This window comes from Bos indicus, chromosome 13 (genome assembly GCF_029378745.1).
Source record: "Bos indicus isolate NIAB-ARS_2022 breed Sahiwal x Tharparkar chromosome 13, NIAB-ARS_B.indTharparkar_mat_pri_1.0, whole genome shotgun sequence".
NCBI classification, from domain to species: Eukaryota; Metazoa; Chordata; class Mammalia; order Artiodactyla; family Bovidae; genus Bos; species Bos indicus.
This window is the reverse complement of record NC_091772.1, coordinates 23,923,658-23,937,781: the sequence shown is the minus strand read 5'-3', so window position 1 is coordinate 23,937,781 and position 14,124 is coordinate 23,923,658. Positions and strand designations below refer to the sequence as shown.

The following is a 14,124-nucleotide window of genomic DNA, read 5'->3' as shown; positions in this document are numbered from 1 at the left end:
TATATGTGTGTGCAAATAATGTAGGGGTCTTACCTAGACCAGCCACACTTTCAGGGAGTTCCAACACATGAGGTCCCCCTGCTAGTTACCATAAAATCGGAGTACTGGAATTACTATCTTCAGATTTATAGTACATGCTATGTACTAGGCACTTTGTTTCATACTTTTCAAGGTTTATCTGCTTAAATCCTTATGAGGACCCTGTGAGATAGGCCAGTCTTAGCCCCATTTCACAGATAAGGAAACTAAGGTTAATCAAGGGAAGTAATTTGCCCAAAGTCACACCTGCAGAAGAGATGGAGCTGATTTTCTTTCCTTCTTTTTTAAAATGTATATTTGTCTACTTATGTGGCTGTGTTGGGTCTTAGTTGTGGCACGTGGGATCTTGCTTGCATCATGCAGGATCTTTCGTTGTGGTGCACAGACTCTCTAGTTGTGGCTTATGGGCTTAGTTCCTCTGAAGCAGGTGGGATCTTAGTTCCCTGATGAGGGATTGGAAGCACATCCTTTGCAATCCAAGGTGGGGTCTTAATGATTAGACCACCAGAGAAGTCCCATGATGAAGCTGATTTTCAACCTCAGCAATCTGGCTTCAGAACCATGATTTTTATTGCCACATGCAGAGACTGATGGGTCAGCCCTTGGAATAACACCATTAAATAAAGAGTGTGGACAGCAGCCAAGTCTAATTTTATATTGTTGGACATAGATGAACTCCCTTCTGCTCAAAGCTAAGGGCACAAGTGTCTGGACTCTGACTTACAGCGCTGGTTAATTTTGTGCCGATGAAACAGTTTGGTGTTTCTCCAACATCCTCCAACCTAGATGCACAGGAACTTGACCAAGGTTCCTTGATGTGGAAAGGTGGTAATGTTTTTTCTAGGAGATTGTGAAGAACTGTAACTCTGGTGGGAAGGTAGACCTCCTGACTTCTGAGAAAGCAAGGGTGGCAGCCATTCCTTTATTTGGTCATCAGATATTTTTAAGCACCTCTTTTGTTGGGGAGAGAAAGGCAGCAACAGACCCTGCCTTCATAGAGCCTACCATCTGGCAGAGAAGATAGCAGTTCAACGAGCAATTGCAGAGACGTGCCTTGAGAGCAAAGCTATAGACAGAGCTGGGAACTATGGGTGTGTGAGCCTGGAGGACACTGTCTCCCATTGAGAATTCACATCAAAGTCAAGGTCGGGAGACTGGAAAGGTACAAAGGCAAACTCCAGGATCAGCCCAATGATGAAGAGAGGTAGATTAAGAACACAAGGGGGCTGAGGAGTGCTTCATCTGTCCTCCTTCCAGGACATTTTAAGTGACCACCAAAATATGTTGTGAGCTCTCGTGGGCACCAGAGCAAAAGACCTGGGAAGTTTCAGGGTTCTGGTGTTTCTGCTGGTATGCTGCAAGGGAACACTCTTGCACTGTTGGTGGGAATGTAAATTGATAGAGCCACTATGGAAGACGGTATGGAGATCCCTTAAAAAACTAGAAATAAAACCACTATATGACCCAGCAATCCCACTCCTAGGCATATTCCCTGAGGAATCTAAAATTGAAAGAGACACATGTATCCCATTGTTCATTGTAGCACTATTTACAATAGCTAGAACATGGAAGCAACCAAGATGTCCATCAACAGATGAATGGATAAAGAAGTTGTGGTATATATACACAATGGAATATTACTCAGCCATAAAAAGGAACACATTTGAGTCAGTTCTGATGAGATGGATGAAACTAGCACTATTATACAGAGTGAAGTGAGTCAGAAAGAGAAAGATAAATATCATTTTCTAACACATATATATGGAATCTAGAAAAATGGTATTGAAGAATTTATTTACAGGGCAGCAATGGAGAAACAGACATAGAGAATAAACTTATGGACATGGGGAGAGGGGAGGAGAGGGTGAGATTAAAAAAAAAAAAAAAACACCAGGGTGCTGAGGAGTGCCTCGTCTGTCCTCCTTCCAGGACATTTTAAGTGACCACCAAAATATGTTGTGAGCTCTCATGGGCACCAGAGCAAAAGGCCTGGGGAGTTTCAGGGGTCTGGTGTTCCTGCTGGTAAGCATGAAGAGCCAAGACATTTCTTATTCTCATTGCTAACATCCACCACCCTGCTAATTGGCTTTGATCTGTAGAAACTTGATTACATCAAGCCATTGCTAAAAGAAGTTTCCTTTTTTCCCCTAAATATCAAAGTTTGTTTTTTTTTTCATATATTGGATCTGCCATCCTCCCAGGGAGAGTAATTCATTTTCCAGAGTTGACTTGTTCTAAGAAGTAAATTTTCATCCATTTTGAAAGCCTACCACAAAGTGACTTGGCAAAACCCAGAGAACAATTGCAATAATTAAAGACAGCATTTCAGGTTTTCTCCCAACTTTTCATCAAGTGCTCCCACAACAGAGGAGAGTCAAACCCTTGCCCCTGGGAAGTTTGGAACATCCTTACAGCTCTCATAAATTTCTTCGAAGTTTTTTGTTTTATTTTGAAATACCAACATTAATGAATTTTGCAATTAACTCTGTAACATATGCAATTATTTTAATATGAAAACAGTATATTGCAGATGAAATGTTGCCATTTGCAACAACATGGATAGACCTTAAAGGTAATATGCTAAGTGAAATAAGTCAGACAAAGGAAGACAAATACCATGTGATTTCGCTCACATGGGGAATATAAAAAACTAGTACATAAGTGAAAAAACCCAAACAAACATAGATACAGAGGACAGAGGAGTAATGGTGACCAGAAGGAAAGGGGAAAAGAGGGAGTGAGAAATAGGTAAAAAGGATTAACTGTACGGTGACAGGTAGAAAGGAAAACTTTGGGTGGTGAGCATGCTGCAGTGTATACAGAAGTGGAAAAATAATGTCGGACACATGAAACTTACATAATGTAATAAATCAAACTTACCTCGATAAAAGACAAGACAGACAAGCTGTATTTGCCTCCAAATCTTTGACTAGTTGATGCTCCAGAAAAATGAGCAGGCTGAATGCTCCAGGGCAAGAAAATCCTTCTCACTTATTTTCATTACACGGTGCTCTTTTTTATTTTTTGACCATAAAAACCACCAGTAAGTATAAAAAATTTATAGTGAAATTTGAAAATATTCCACAACACTTAACAATGGTTTCCTCACTACTTTGGGCTGGAGATCACAAATTTAACCCAGAAGGCTGAAATTCATCCTAGATCTCTTTGAATCTGTTTTTATTTATTTATTTGGCTGTGCTGGGTCTTGGTTGTGGCATGTGAGATCTTCGATCTTCCTTTCGGCATGCTAAATATTAAATTTTGGCATGCAAACTCTTAGTTGTAGCATGTGGGATCTAGTTCCCCGACCAGGGATCAAACCTGGGCCCTCTACATTGGGAGCGTGGAGTCCAGTTTAGCCACTGGACTGGTTCAACTTAGCCACTGGACCACCAGGAAAGTCCCCTGTTTTTGTTTTTAATCTTTACCATGGGGACAAAAATGTTTGCCCCAAAAGATTGTTACAAGGACTAAATTGAATCAGCATATGTAAAGTATTGGGAGATCAAACCAGTCAATCCAAAAGGAAATCAGTCCTGAATATTCGTTGGAGGGACTGATGCTGAAGCTGAAGCTCCAATACTTTGGCCACCTGATGTGAAGAACTGACTCATTGGAAAAGACCCTGATGCAGGGAAAGATTGAAGGCCGGAGAAGAAGGGGATGACAGAGGATGAGATGGTTGGATGGCATCACTGACTCAATTTTGAGTTTGAGCAAGCTCCAGGAGTTGGAGATGGACAGGGAGGCCTGGCATGCTGCATTCCATGGACATGACTGAGCGACTGAATGGAACCGAACTGAAAGTATTAGGCAATGGACTTCCCTGGTGGCTCAGACAGTAAAGAATTTGCCTGCAATACAGTAGACCTGGATTTGTTCCTTGGGTTGGAAAGAGAATGGCTACCCACTCCAGTATTCTTGCCTAGAGAATTCCATGGACAGAGGAGCCTGGTGGGCTACAGTCCATGAGGTCACAAAGAGTCACAGTTGCTCGGTCACAGGACTGAGCAACCACTTTCACTTTTTTCCAAAATATTAGGCAATAATGGATACCCCATAGAAATCTGTTTCTTTCCCGTAGGTACATCTCAGTGCAATTTAGACAAAATTCAAAGAAAAAAATCAGTCTTGCTAAGTCCAGGAAAGTCAAAATACTTAACATTTAAAACAGATGATCAAGATTGGGGAAATTTCATTTCTGTTTTCAACTCCTCTGCTAACAATAAAAAATTTATTCATTCTTCCTGTGCTGTGGCCTTACCATCCAAAAGTCACAGTGGGAATTCTGACTCCTTATGGAAATAAACGGATGAAAGACACTTTACACATACATCAGTGACTGCCCCGTGTATCATCCTTGACCATGGTTTTCTAAGTTTGATGGGCCCCATCCTGGTAGAATGAGAATTACTCTCCTTCTAGGAACAGAAGAGAAATACAGGGAAAGTGGGTAGCAAACCTGCCCCAGGTGATTAAGTGACCCCTGAGCTGGCCATGATGGGGACATTAACAGCCCTGACTTCCACATGTCACAGAGACCAGTCCATCTATGTAGGCTGATGCTAGGATGGAAATTTGGAACAGATAGTCAAAGGCTCCCTGAGCAACTTTTTTTTTTTAAATTATTGAACAAGAAGACTGAAAAAAGTGAAGGAAAAATGTCATTGGACCTCCAATCTCTAACTTATAAATTCTGTATCATCAAATGACATTTAAAAGAAGAATCAATGATCATATATGATTAAAATAAATGTACATGTTCTGTTTTTAAAAAGTGCTATGAGGCCTAAAATGAGTTATGTAATGCAATAAATGAATTCAATAGGACTGTGAATGAGATAAACCTTCCTATTACAATTTTTGCACAGTAACTTGTAATATGTTATTATTTTCTTATAAACAATCAGGGAATTTTTAATTATGTGGGTATAAGTTACTGAGAATTATTTTTAAAGCCATATTCCCTTAAAATAAATGTGCTAACTTTAACCATATTAAATGAAGGACTGTTGCAAAAGATTCATTAGACAGTGTTGCAAAAAACAAAGCAAAATCCTCTAAGGCACACTCCTCTTCTTACCTTGGTAAAGAGAGGAAAATATTGCATAAATTACTATGATGCCCTGAACAATGATTACATTTCTTTGATAAATATGATAGATGGAAATGGTCTAGAAAACAATAAGCTGAATATACAGAGTGACATTTTATTGTGCACATAGAATTCTCATTAGTTATGGGTTAGATGTATTTAGACCATACAACTGTCGTTGGCATTTTCCTTAATCTATTTTGCTCGTTTACTGCCTTCATAATAACCACAGCGCCCTGCAAGTAGAGTCTCACAAATTTAATCTTTTCCTATTCGATTGCGTTTTCATATTTACAAGGCTATTTGGAAAGAAGAAGACCAGAGGAAAACTTAGATGCCAGATTGTCACATGAAATTAAATCTGTGTCCTTAAAAATGAAATGGTGCAGTCAGCGCGTGGCTGTGCTCTTTGCAGAATTAGATCTAGCTTTGTTTCTGGTTTTTCATGTTACTACAAACTATTTCTCGGTGTCTGGAAACTGCCTTTCTCAAATGATCTGTGCCATATTTCATTTAAATTGCAAGACAGGATAATCGTCTGTAGCTCACTAACATTTCTAGAACAATTGTGTATATAGCTACATCGGCTTAAAGACAGAACACTAGCTCCTATCAGTAGTAAGAGACAGATAGAAAATGCACTATATTTCTGCATAGCCATCTAAGGCTGATGTTAATTATCGAGTACAGTCTTTTGTCTTGAGTTGAGCTGTTAACACTTGAAAATCTATTTCCTGAAATTGGCTTCTTGTTATGAATATCAAGGCAAGTGAATCTCAAATAAACATAGAGGAGACAGAACCATTTTAATTTCCTTAGAGTCACAATCAGATGGTTATTTTTCCCCATTTGGCTGCACCGGGTCTTCGTGGCAGCCTGAAGGATCTTCCAGTTGCAGCATTTGAATTCAGTTCTGGCATGTGAGCTCTAGTTCCCTGACGAGAGATCAAACCCAGGCCCCCGGCATTGGGAGCATGAAGTCTTAGCCACTGGACCACCAGGGAAGTACCCAGATGTTTCATATAATGTTGGGAATGATGTGAATTTGTTGAATGCCCCCTATGTGCCAGGCATTGTGGTCGAGATTTTTCATGATTTCTTTCCTTTAATTGGCAAAATTGTACAAAGTAAACACTCTTCTCCCCATTTCACAGATGAGGAAATGGAGGTTTTGTGTCATTGAACAACTTGCCCGAGGTTATACAGTCAATAAATGTTGAAACAAGGATTCAAAATGAGACATTTTGACTTCGGCTCTCACACTCTTAAACTGCTATTCTACCTCAAAAATGTTTTTTTCTGGGTAACTTTGAAAGATACATCCCATGTATTAAAAGAACATAAATTTAGAGCATGTGAGAAAGAGAACAGTGAATAGAGAACAGGAATGTCAATGGAGCCAAAAATTAGGCCAATACATGAAGTGGACAGGATTCATTTAGCTTGAACCACAGTTTTATTCTACACCTTCTAGCATTCTTTGCAGAGACCAAACCCAATGACGGGGCCTATATTATCAAACCAAACCAATCGATCAAGAGAAGCACAAGTGTTCTTAATAGTCAGATGATCAAGACAGGCTCTTAAAGATCCTCATAAACAGAACTCCATGTAATGAAATGAAGCCTATTTTCAATAGCATCCTTATAGTAAATGTGATGGTGCATTTTGCAGGACTCTCTCTCACCGGTCTGCCAACACGGGCGAATAGCACAATTCATTTAAAGCAATTCTCCAGAAGACCAGCACCACACAGTCCAGATATCCCAGGGCCATCAGCAAGACTGATGGGCACTCATGAACCAAGCAATTTGCTTTTGAAATAGAAAGCTAAACTGAAACACAAATAATAACTTTACTGCTTAGTTTTCCCTCATTAAAGATAACAGCTTTTTGTCTGTAGTTGTGATATATATACAATATTTTTCAAGAAGTACCAGTGATGAAGCATAGAATTGATATTTTAAGCAAGGGGGAGTTAAAAATAGTGTGTGGTCACTGGGAGTTCGATCCCTTGGTCAGCAAAGCCTCCTGGAGAAGGAAATGGCAACCCATTCCAGTAGTCTTGCCTGGGAAATCCCACGGATAGAGGAGCCTGGCGGGCTACAGTCCATGGGGTTGCAAAAGATTTGGACACAACTTAGTGACTAAACAACAACAACCTTTACAGGTATTCATGACTATTGTTGTTGTTGTTCCTTAGTCACTAAGTCACGTCAGACTCTTTTGCAACTCTTTCCTTCTCCAGGGGGTCTTCTAGGACCAGGGACTGAACCCAAGTCTCTTGCATTGGCAGGAAGTTTCTATACCGCTGAGACACCAGGGAAGCCCTTTAGAAACACCTAATTGTTTACACCTACTGCTACACATTCCTCTCTTCATTTGTCCATCTCTTCCATGTGACCATGGCAGGAAACACTGTGGAAAATCATACGGAGTTTCTAGAAACCTGAAGATACAGAAGTAGACAAAAAAGAAGTTATAAAAATCAGTTGAGGGTACTTCCCTGGTGGTCCAGTGGTTAAGAGTTCAACTTTTAATGCATGGGATGTGGGTTCGATTCCTGGTTGGGGAGCAAAGAGCCCATGTGCCTCATGGCCAAAAAACCAAACCCTAAATCAGAACTAATATTAGAACGAATTCAATAAACACTTTGAAAATGGTCCCCATCAAGAAAATCTTTTTTAAAAAAACAGTCAGTTGAAAAAAACCCTACTTAGGAGATTGTATCATAAGGTCAAATTTCAAGACAAAGCTGACCTTTTTAGTAATCTTTGTTCCCAGATTATTTTGCCCCACACTATCTGAATTGTTTCATGTTACCTTGTTAGACTACCAAAAAAAAAAAAAAAAACCAGGAGAAATGGTTTGGGGCTAGCAAGAATCCTCTTCTTAAAAACTACAGTTTCTTCTAGCTAAGTTAATGATTTTTGAGCCGTTCCTATGTAAATATGAATTAGTTTAATCAACAACAGTTCTATCACTTAGCAGAGGAGAATTTTCTGGGGGAAATACAAATACACAAGGTATTTCAAGGCCTCGGAAAGGGAAGAAGGCAGATGCCTGATTGTTTTAGGATTTTTCCCAAGGTAAACTATTCTTTTACCCAAGGGAAAGAGAAACAAATATTTTCTTCTATCATCCTCCTTTTTCTCTGCTAAGCAGCAAACACAAAAGTAATCTGAGTAAAGGTAGCATAGGGCTTCGGTCCCTCGCTTTTTGGAACCAGGGACCAGTTTTGTGGAAGACAGTTTTTTCACGGATGGGGGTGAGCGGGTGGTTTCGGGATGGTGCAAGCACATCACGTTTGTTGTGCACTTTATCTCTATTATTGTTACATCAGCTCCACCTCAGACCATCAGGTGTTAGATCCCAGAGGCTGGGGACCCCTGCCATAGGGGACAGATTTGCAAGTGACAGAACACATCTGTATCTTGACTGTGGTGGGTGTTACATGAATATATACATGTGATAAAACGGCATGAAATGAATGCACACATACAAGTGCGTGCAAAACTAGTGAAATCTGAATACGGTGGGTGCACTGTGCCAATGTGAATTCTCTGGTTGTGACACTGTAGTCTTACAAGATGTTACCCTTGAGGGAAGAAGTGGGGTGATGAATATAAGAGATCTCACTGTATTCTTTCTTATGATTGCATGTGAGTCTACAATTATCTCAAATATAAAGGTTTTTAAGAGAAAAAATAAGTTTAAATCTTCAAAATAGATTTTCTTCTCTTCCTTTTATTTTGTATCTTTACAAGATGATGGACATTCACTAAACTGTGGTCATCGTTTCACAATATAGGTAAGTCAAATCGTTATGCTATCCACCCTAAACTTATACAGTGCTGCCTGTCAATTACATATCAATAAAACTAGAAGAAAATTAATCTTACAAATGGATCTTTTTAAATTCCTGGTGCAGTTGTTGACCAAACTCACCCTGTGATTTCCCATTGCCTTTGTTTATCTAGTTTGTCTTCAATTTGTCTTCAATTCTCATATATACCTTTTTATTTTTTCCCTACCTGAAAAAAAAGCTTACCCTTTATGATGCAGCTTCAAAAACTCTTCTACAGATTTTTCTCTGACTCTGCTCACCTAACAGAATAAGTCTTACCTTTGCTTCCTTAGTACCTGGAATAGATTAATAAAAGCTGGTACATATTGAGCCCTTACGGTACACCAGGCACTTTAATCTTTACAACAAGTCAGTGAGCAAGACATCGTACTCTCGCCGTTTGACTGACGGAGGAATTGAGGCATTGAATTTGCCCAGTGTCACACAGAGAGCAGGTGGCAGAGTCAGCTTACGTAGCTGACCAGTCTAACTCCAGAGCCCACAGGGCAACTGATATGCATCCTGCCTTTTCTATGAACCACTGGTTATCGCTTAGCACATGGTATTGAGGTATTTAATTCTCAACTCTCTCCCTTCTTCCAAAGGAAGAGTTGCCCACACTAGCTTTCTCCCCTTCTTCATCCCCCATTCATTAGGATCTGGGTTTTGTTCCCATCACTCCCTTGAAACTAGAATTTGGCTCTCTATATCCACAAGATTCAACCAACCACGGATCAAAAATATTTGAGGGACTTCCCTGGTGGTCCACTGGTTAAAAATCCACCTTGCAATGCAAGAGACACAGGTTCAATCCCTAGCTGGGGAACAAAGATCCCACATGTGGTGGAGAAACTAAGTCCATGCACTGCAAGGAAAGATCCCACATAATGCAAGGAAGAGCTCACATGCCACAACTAAGACCCAACACGGCCAAATAAATATCTTTATATTTGAAAGAAACCCAGAAAGTTCCAAAAAGTAAGACTTGGATTTGCCACTCACCTGTGAACTATTCCCATAGTATTTACACTGCATTAGGTATTCTAAATAATCTAAGGGCTTCCCTGACAGCTCAGTTGGTAAAGAATCCACCTGCAATGTAGGAGACCCCGGTTCGATTCCTGGGTCAGGAAGATCTGCTGGAGGAGGGATAGGTACCCACTCAAGTATTCTGGCCTGGAGAATGCCATGGACTGTATAGTCTAATCAAATAGATTAATAAACTAATCTAAATAATCTAAGGATGATTTAAAGTCTATAATACGGTGTGCCTAAGTTATATCGGAGAAGGCAATGGCACCCCACACCGGTACTCTTGCCTGGAAAATCCCATGGATGGAGGAGCCTGGTAGGCTGCAGTCCATGGGGTCACTAGGAGTCGGACACGACTGAGCAACTTCACTTTCACTTTTCACTTTCATGCATTGGAGAAGGAAATGGCAACCCACTCCAGTGTTCTTGCCTGGAGAACCCCAGGGACAGGTGAGCCTGGTGGGCTGCCATCTCTGGGGTCGCACAGAGTCGGACATGACTGAAGCGACTTAGCAGCAGCAGCAGCAGCAGGTTATATAGGAGCACAGTACCACTTTATATAAGAGACTTGAGCATCTGTGGACTTTGGTATCCTGGGGGTTGGGAGTGGAGGGAGGGCTGGTCCTGGAGCCAATGCCCCAGGGAGACTAAGGAACAATTATATACTCACCATGGTCACCAGTGACCTAAAGGTTCTCAACACTTTTCTGTTTTCTCCTGACTTCTCAGTTGTGTCAGGCACTTCTGAGCCCTCTCCCTGTCTAGAAACAATCTCTTCCCTTGGTTCCCCTGAGCCCCTGCTTTCTGTTTCTTCTACTATTGGCTGCTCCCCCATCTCCTTAGTCTCCTTGGCTGCCAACCCTTAAACTTTCATCCCTTCCTTTCCCTGCCCCAGTTCATTCTTAATGTTCATCCCTTTTCCCTCTACATCCTCTTCCTAGGTAGTCTCCTCCACTCCCAATTATTTCTTCCAACCCAGATATTTCTTTCGACCTTAACATCCATAAAGCCAGGTGTTTCTACCCCCAACTCTATTTTTTCCTATGTAGACCTTTACCACAGCACCTCTTTTTTAAATTTATTTTTTCTTAGCACCTGGCATAGAGCAGGTGTTCAATAAATGTATTTTTTAATAAGAGAACTTAGGTAAAAACAGATTAGAGGGTATTTTGGTAAATCAGGCCAAAATGATGATGCTATAAACCATAAAACTCTGCTGGAGAAGAAACTGGATTTAAAGACAGAACAGGCCGGCCTTTGGGGACTGATTAAATGCAGAGCTGGAAGCGAGAAACAAACATTAACTTACATGTGTCTGGCTGTAAAGTGTGCAAAGAGAGAAGGTTGGCCCTCTTCTTTGGTCAGCTTTCCAGATAATTGCCAATATTTCATTTTATTTTGTTTTGTGCTGAATAAGAAAGATGTAGGGCTTCCCAGGTGGCGCTAAGTGGTAAAAAACCTGCCTGCCAATGCAAGAAACACAAGAGATGCTGGTTCAATCCCTGGATAGGAAAGATCCCCAGGAGAAGGAAATGGCAACCACTCCAGTATCCTTGCCTGGAAAATTCTATGAACAGGGGAGCCTGGCAGGCTACAGTCCATGGAGTTGCAAAAGGAGGAAGATCTTCTCCCTAAGCCGTTAGTTAACTGCACCAGCTCCACCAGCCTATAAGCTCCATGAGAACAGAGATCCTGGCTGTCTTGTCCGGGGACCAGGATATCCCAGGCATGCAACAAATATGTATCATCTTCTGCTGAGTATCTTCTATGTACCAGGAACTACACTACATGCTTTACGTATATTTTCTTTTTAAGAAATATTTATCTATTTATTTGGTTGTGCCAGGTCTTAGCTATGGCACTCAGGATCTTTGATCTTCACTGAGGCATGCGGGGTCTTTAGTTTCATCATTTGGGATCTTGTTCCCCGACCAGGATTGAACCCAGGTTCCCTGCATTGGGATTAGGGAGTCTTAGCCACTGGACCACCAGGGAAGTCCTTATATTTTATTTTCTTCTTTAATACTCTCTACAATTCTGACACCAAATTCTGATGTGTGGGGTTTTCATCCCACACCAAGCAATTCCTGAACACCAACCGAATGTCCTGTAATTCAACTCAGTTCTGACACTATCTCCTTGAAGATAGATAGTGTCAGACCCAATGGGTTAAGGGCTCAGTCTTACAAGACTGCCGCTCACTAAAACGCCCATGTCAAGCCCAAGTTATCACCTATGCTTCAGACTTGGGCTATAGATTCAAGGTCCTACAACTGCTCTTTGGTCCTCTTGATTTGCTAGAGCAGCTTACAGAACTTAGAGAAATATTTTACTCTGAGTTCAGTTTGTTATAAGAGGATGTGACTCAGGAAGAACCCTGTGGTACAGATGTTTAGGGCAGGGTACAGGCTAAGGGCACAGAGCTCCCAAGGCCTCTGGGTAGACTACTCTCCCTGAATCCCCAGTGTGTCCACCGACCTGGAAGCTTTCTTAACTCCATCCTTTGAGGTTTTTATTGAAGACTCATTAGCTGCTTTCCTGATGGCTCAGAGGTAAAGAATCCACCTGCCAAGCAGACATGGGTTCCATCTCTGTGTTGGGAAGATCCCCTGGAGTAAGAAATGGCAACCTGCTCCAGCATTCTTGCCTGAAGAATCCCATGGACAGAGGAGCCTGGTGGGCTACAGTCCATGAGGTCACAAAAGAGTTGGACACGACTTAGCAACTAAACAACAACAAGAGGCTTCATTACTCAGCATGATTGATTAAATCATTGGCCACTAGGAACTGATTTGACTTCCAGCCCCACTGCCCCTCCCCAGAAGTCAGGGACTGGGACTGAAAGTTCCAACTCTCCAGTCACGTGGTTGCTTCTCCTGGCAACCAGCCCCCATCCTCAGGTACAATTCAAAAGTCACCTCATTCATGTTACAGAAAACATTGTGCTTGTTCTCTCATCCCAGGAAATTCTGAGTGTTTTAGGAGTTCTGTGCCAGAAACTGTACAAAAACCAAACGTATATTTTTTACTATGCATCACAGTATCACACTCATCAAAAAAAAAGAAAAAGACTCATTTCAGGAGTGAAGATGGTTTGGAAGGTTTAGTTGGCTTGTTCAAGTTTGTACTGCAAGTAAAGTAGCTAAGGCAGGAGTTAAACGTAAATGGGCCTTTAAATCAACTATACCTCAATTTTTAAAAAATTGTTTAAGTGGGGGGGAAAATAGCTAAATGGGTCTGATTCCAAAGGCTGCCCTTTAATGGAATGCTATATATCCTTCGTGTGTGTGTGTGTGTGTCAGTCGCTCAGTCATGTCCAACTCTTTGAGACCCCCTGAACCGTAGCCCGCCACACTCCTCTGTCCATGGAATTCTCCAGGCAAGAATACTGGAGTGGGTTGCCATTCCCTTCTCCAGGGGATCTTCCTGACCCATGGATCGAACCCAGGTCTCCTGCATTGCAGGCAGATTCTTCCAGAGAAATAAATTTGTATAATAGGGAAGAAACTTTGTCTACTATTATAAGTTTATTACTAAAAGGATGTTGCCTATAAGCTTAAATCGTACATAGTAGCCCATCTCTGGGAACCCTGCCTCCCAGGTAATGATCTTTAAGCCAAATTACCTCTGTTTACTTCACAGGAAGATCCTGAAGAGGCCCATCTGTGAACGACTGCACAGAGGAAGAAACTAACAGATCCCCTCCAGAGTGTGGCCGGACCAGGACTTCATCCCTCCTCTTTTAGTGTAAAAGAAGCCTGAATTCTAACTTGGGCAAGATGCTCCTTTAGAACATGAGTTTGCCATCTTCTCTGTCTTCTGACTTGCAGAATAAAATTGCTGTTCCTTGCCCAACTCCTCGTATCCTGATTGACTGACCTGTCCTGCAGTGAGTGTGATGAGCTTGAACTTAGTAACACATTTTGGTGAGGCCAGCCAGGAGTCCTTCTGCTTGTGACCAGCTGGCCTGGCAATGAGGAACTCTCAGGTAAGGCCATAGCAGCTGCTGGCGCCACTTGTCGTAAGTATCTTCCCTTCAGAATTACCCAAAGCAACCCTGGCTGCCCCAGCGCTTGGCAACTGGAGCAAGGAATTGGCATCTGGGAGC

At 41.5% G+C, this 14,124-nt stretch overlaps 1 long non-coding RNA gene across 3 annotated transcripts in view; it reads left to right on the top strand.

Annotated features, from left to right (window-relative positions):
• Window positions 1–13,871, top strand: part of LOC139186456 (uncharacterized) — a 331,485-nt gene extending 317,614 nt beyond the window's left edge. For 2 of the 3 annotated variants that reach the window (XR_011570011.1, XR_011570009.1), the window contains one exon: window positions 13,659–13,871. This is a non-coding gene — a long non-coding RNA (uncharacterized lncRNA). Of the gene's footprint in view, window positions 1–8,904; window positions 8,949–13,658 lie in introns of all 3 variants that reach the window. The other variant, XR_011570010.1, reaches the window with a different exon arrangement.
• Window positions 13,872–14,124: the final 253 nt, after the last annotated feature.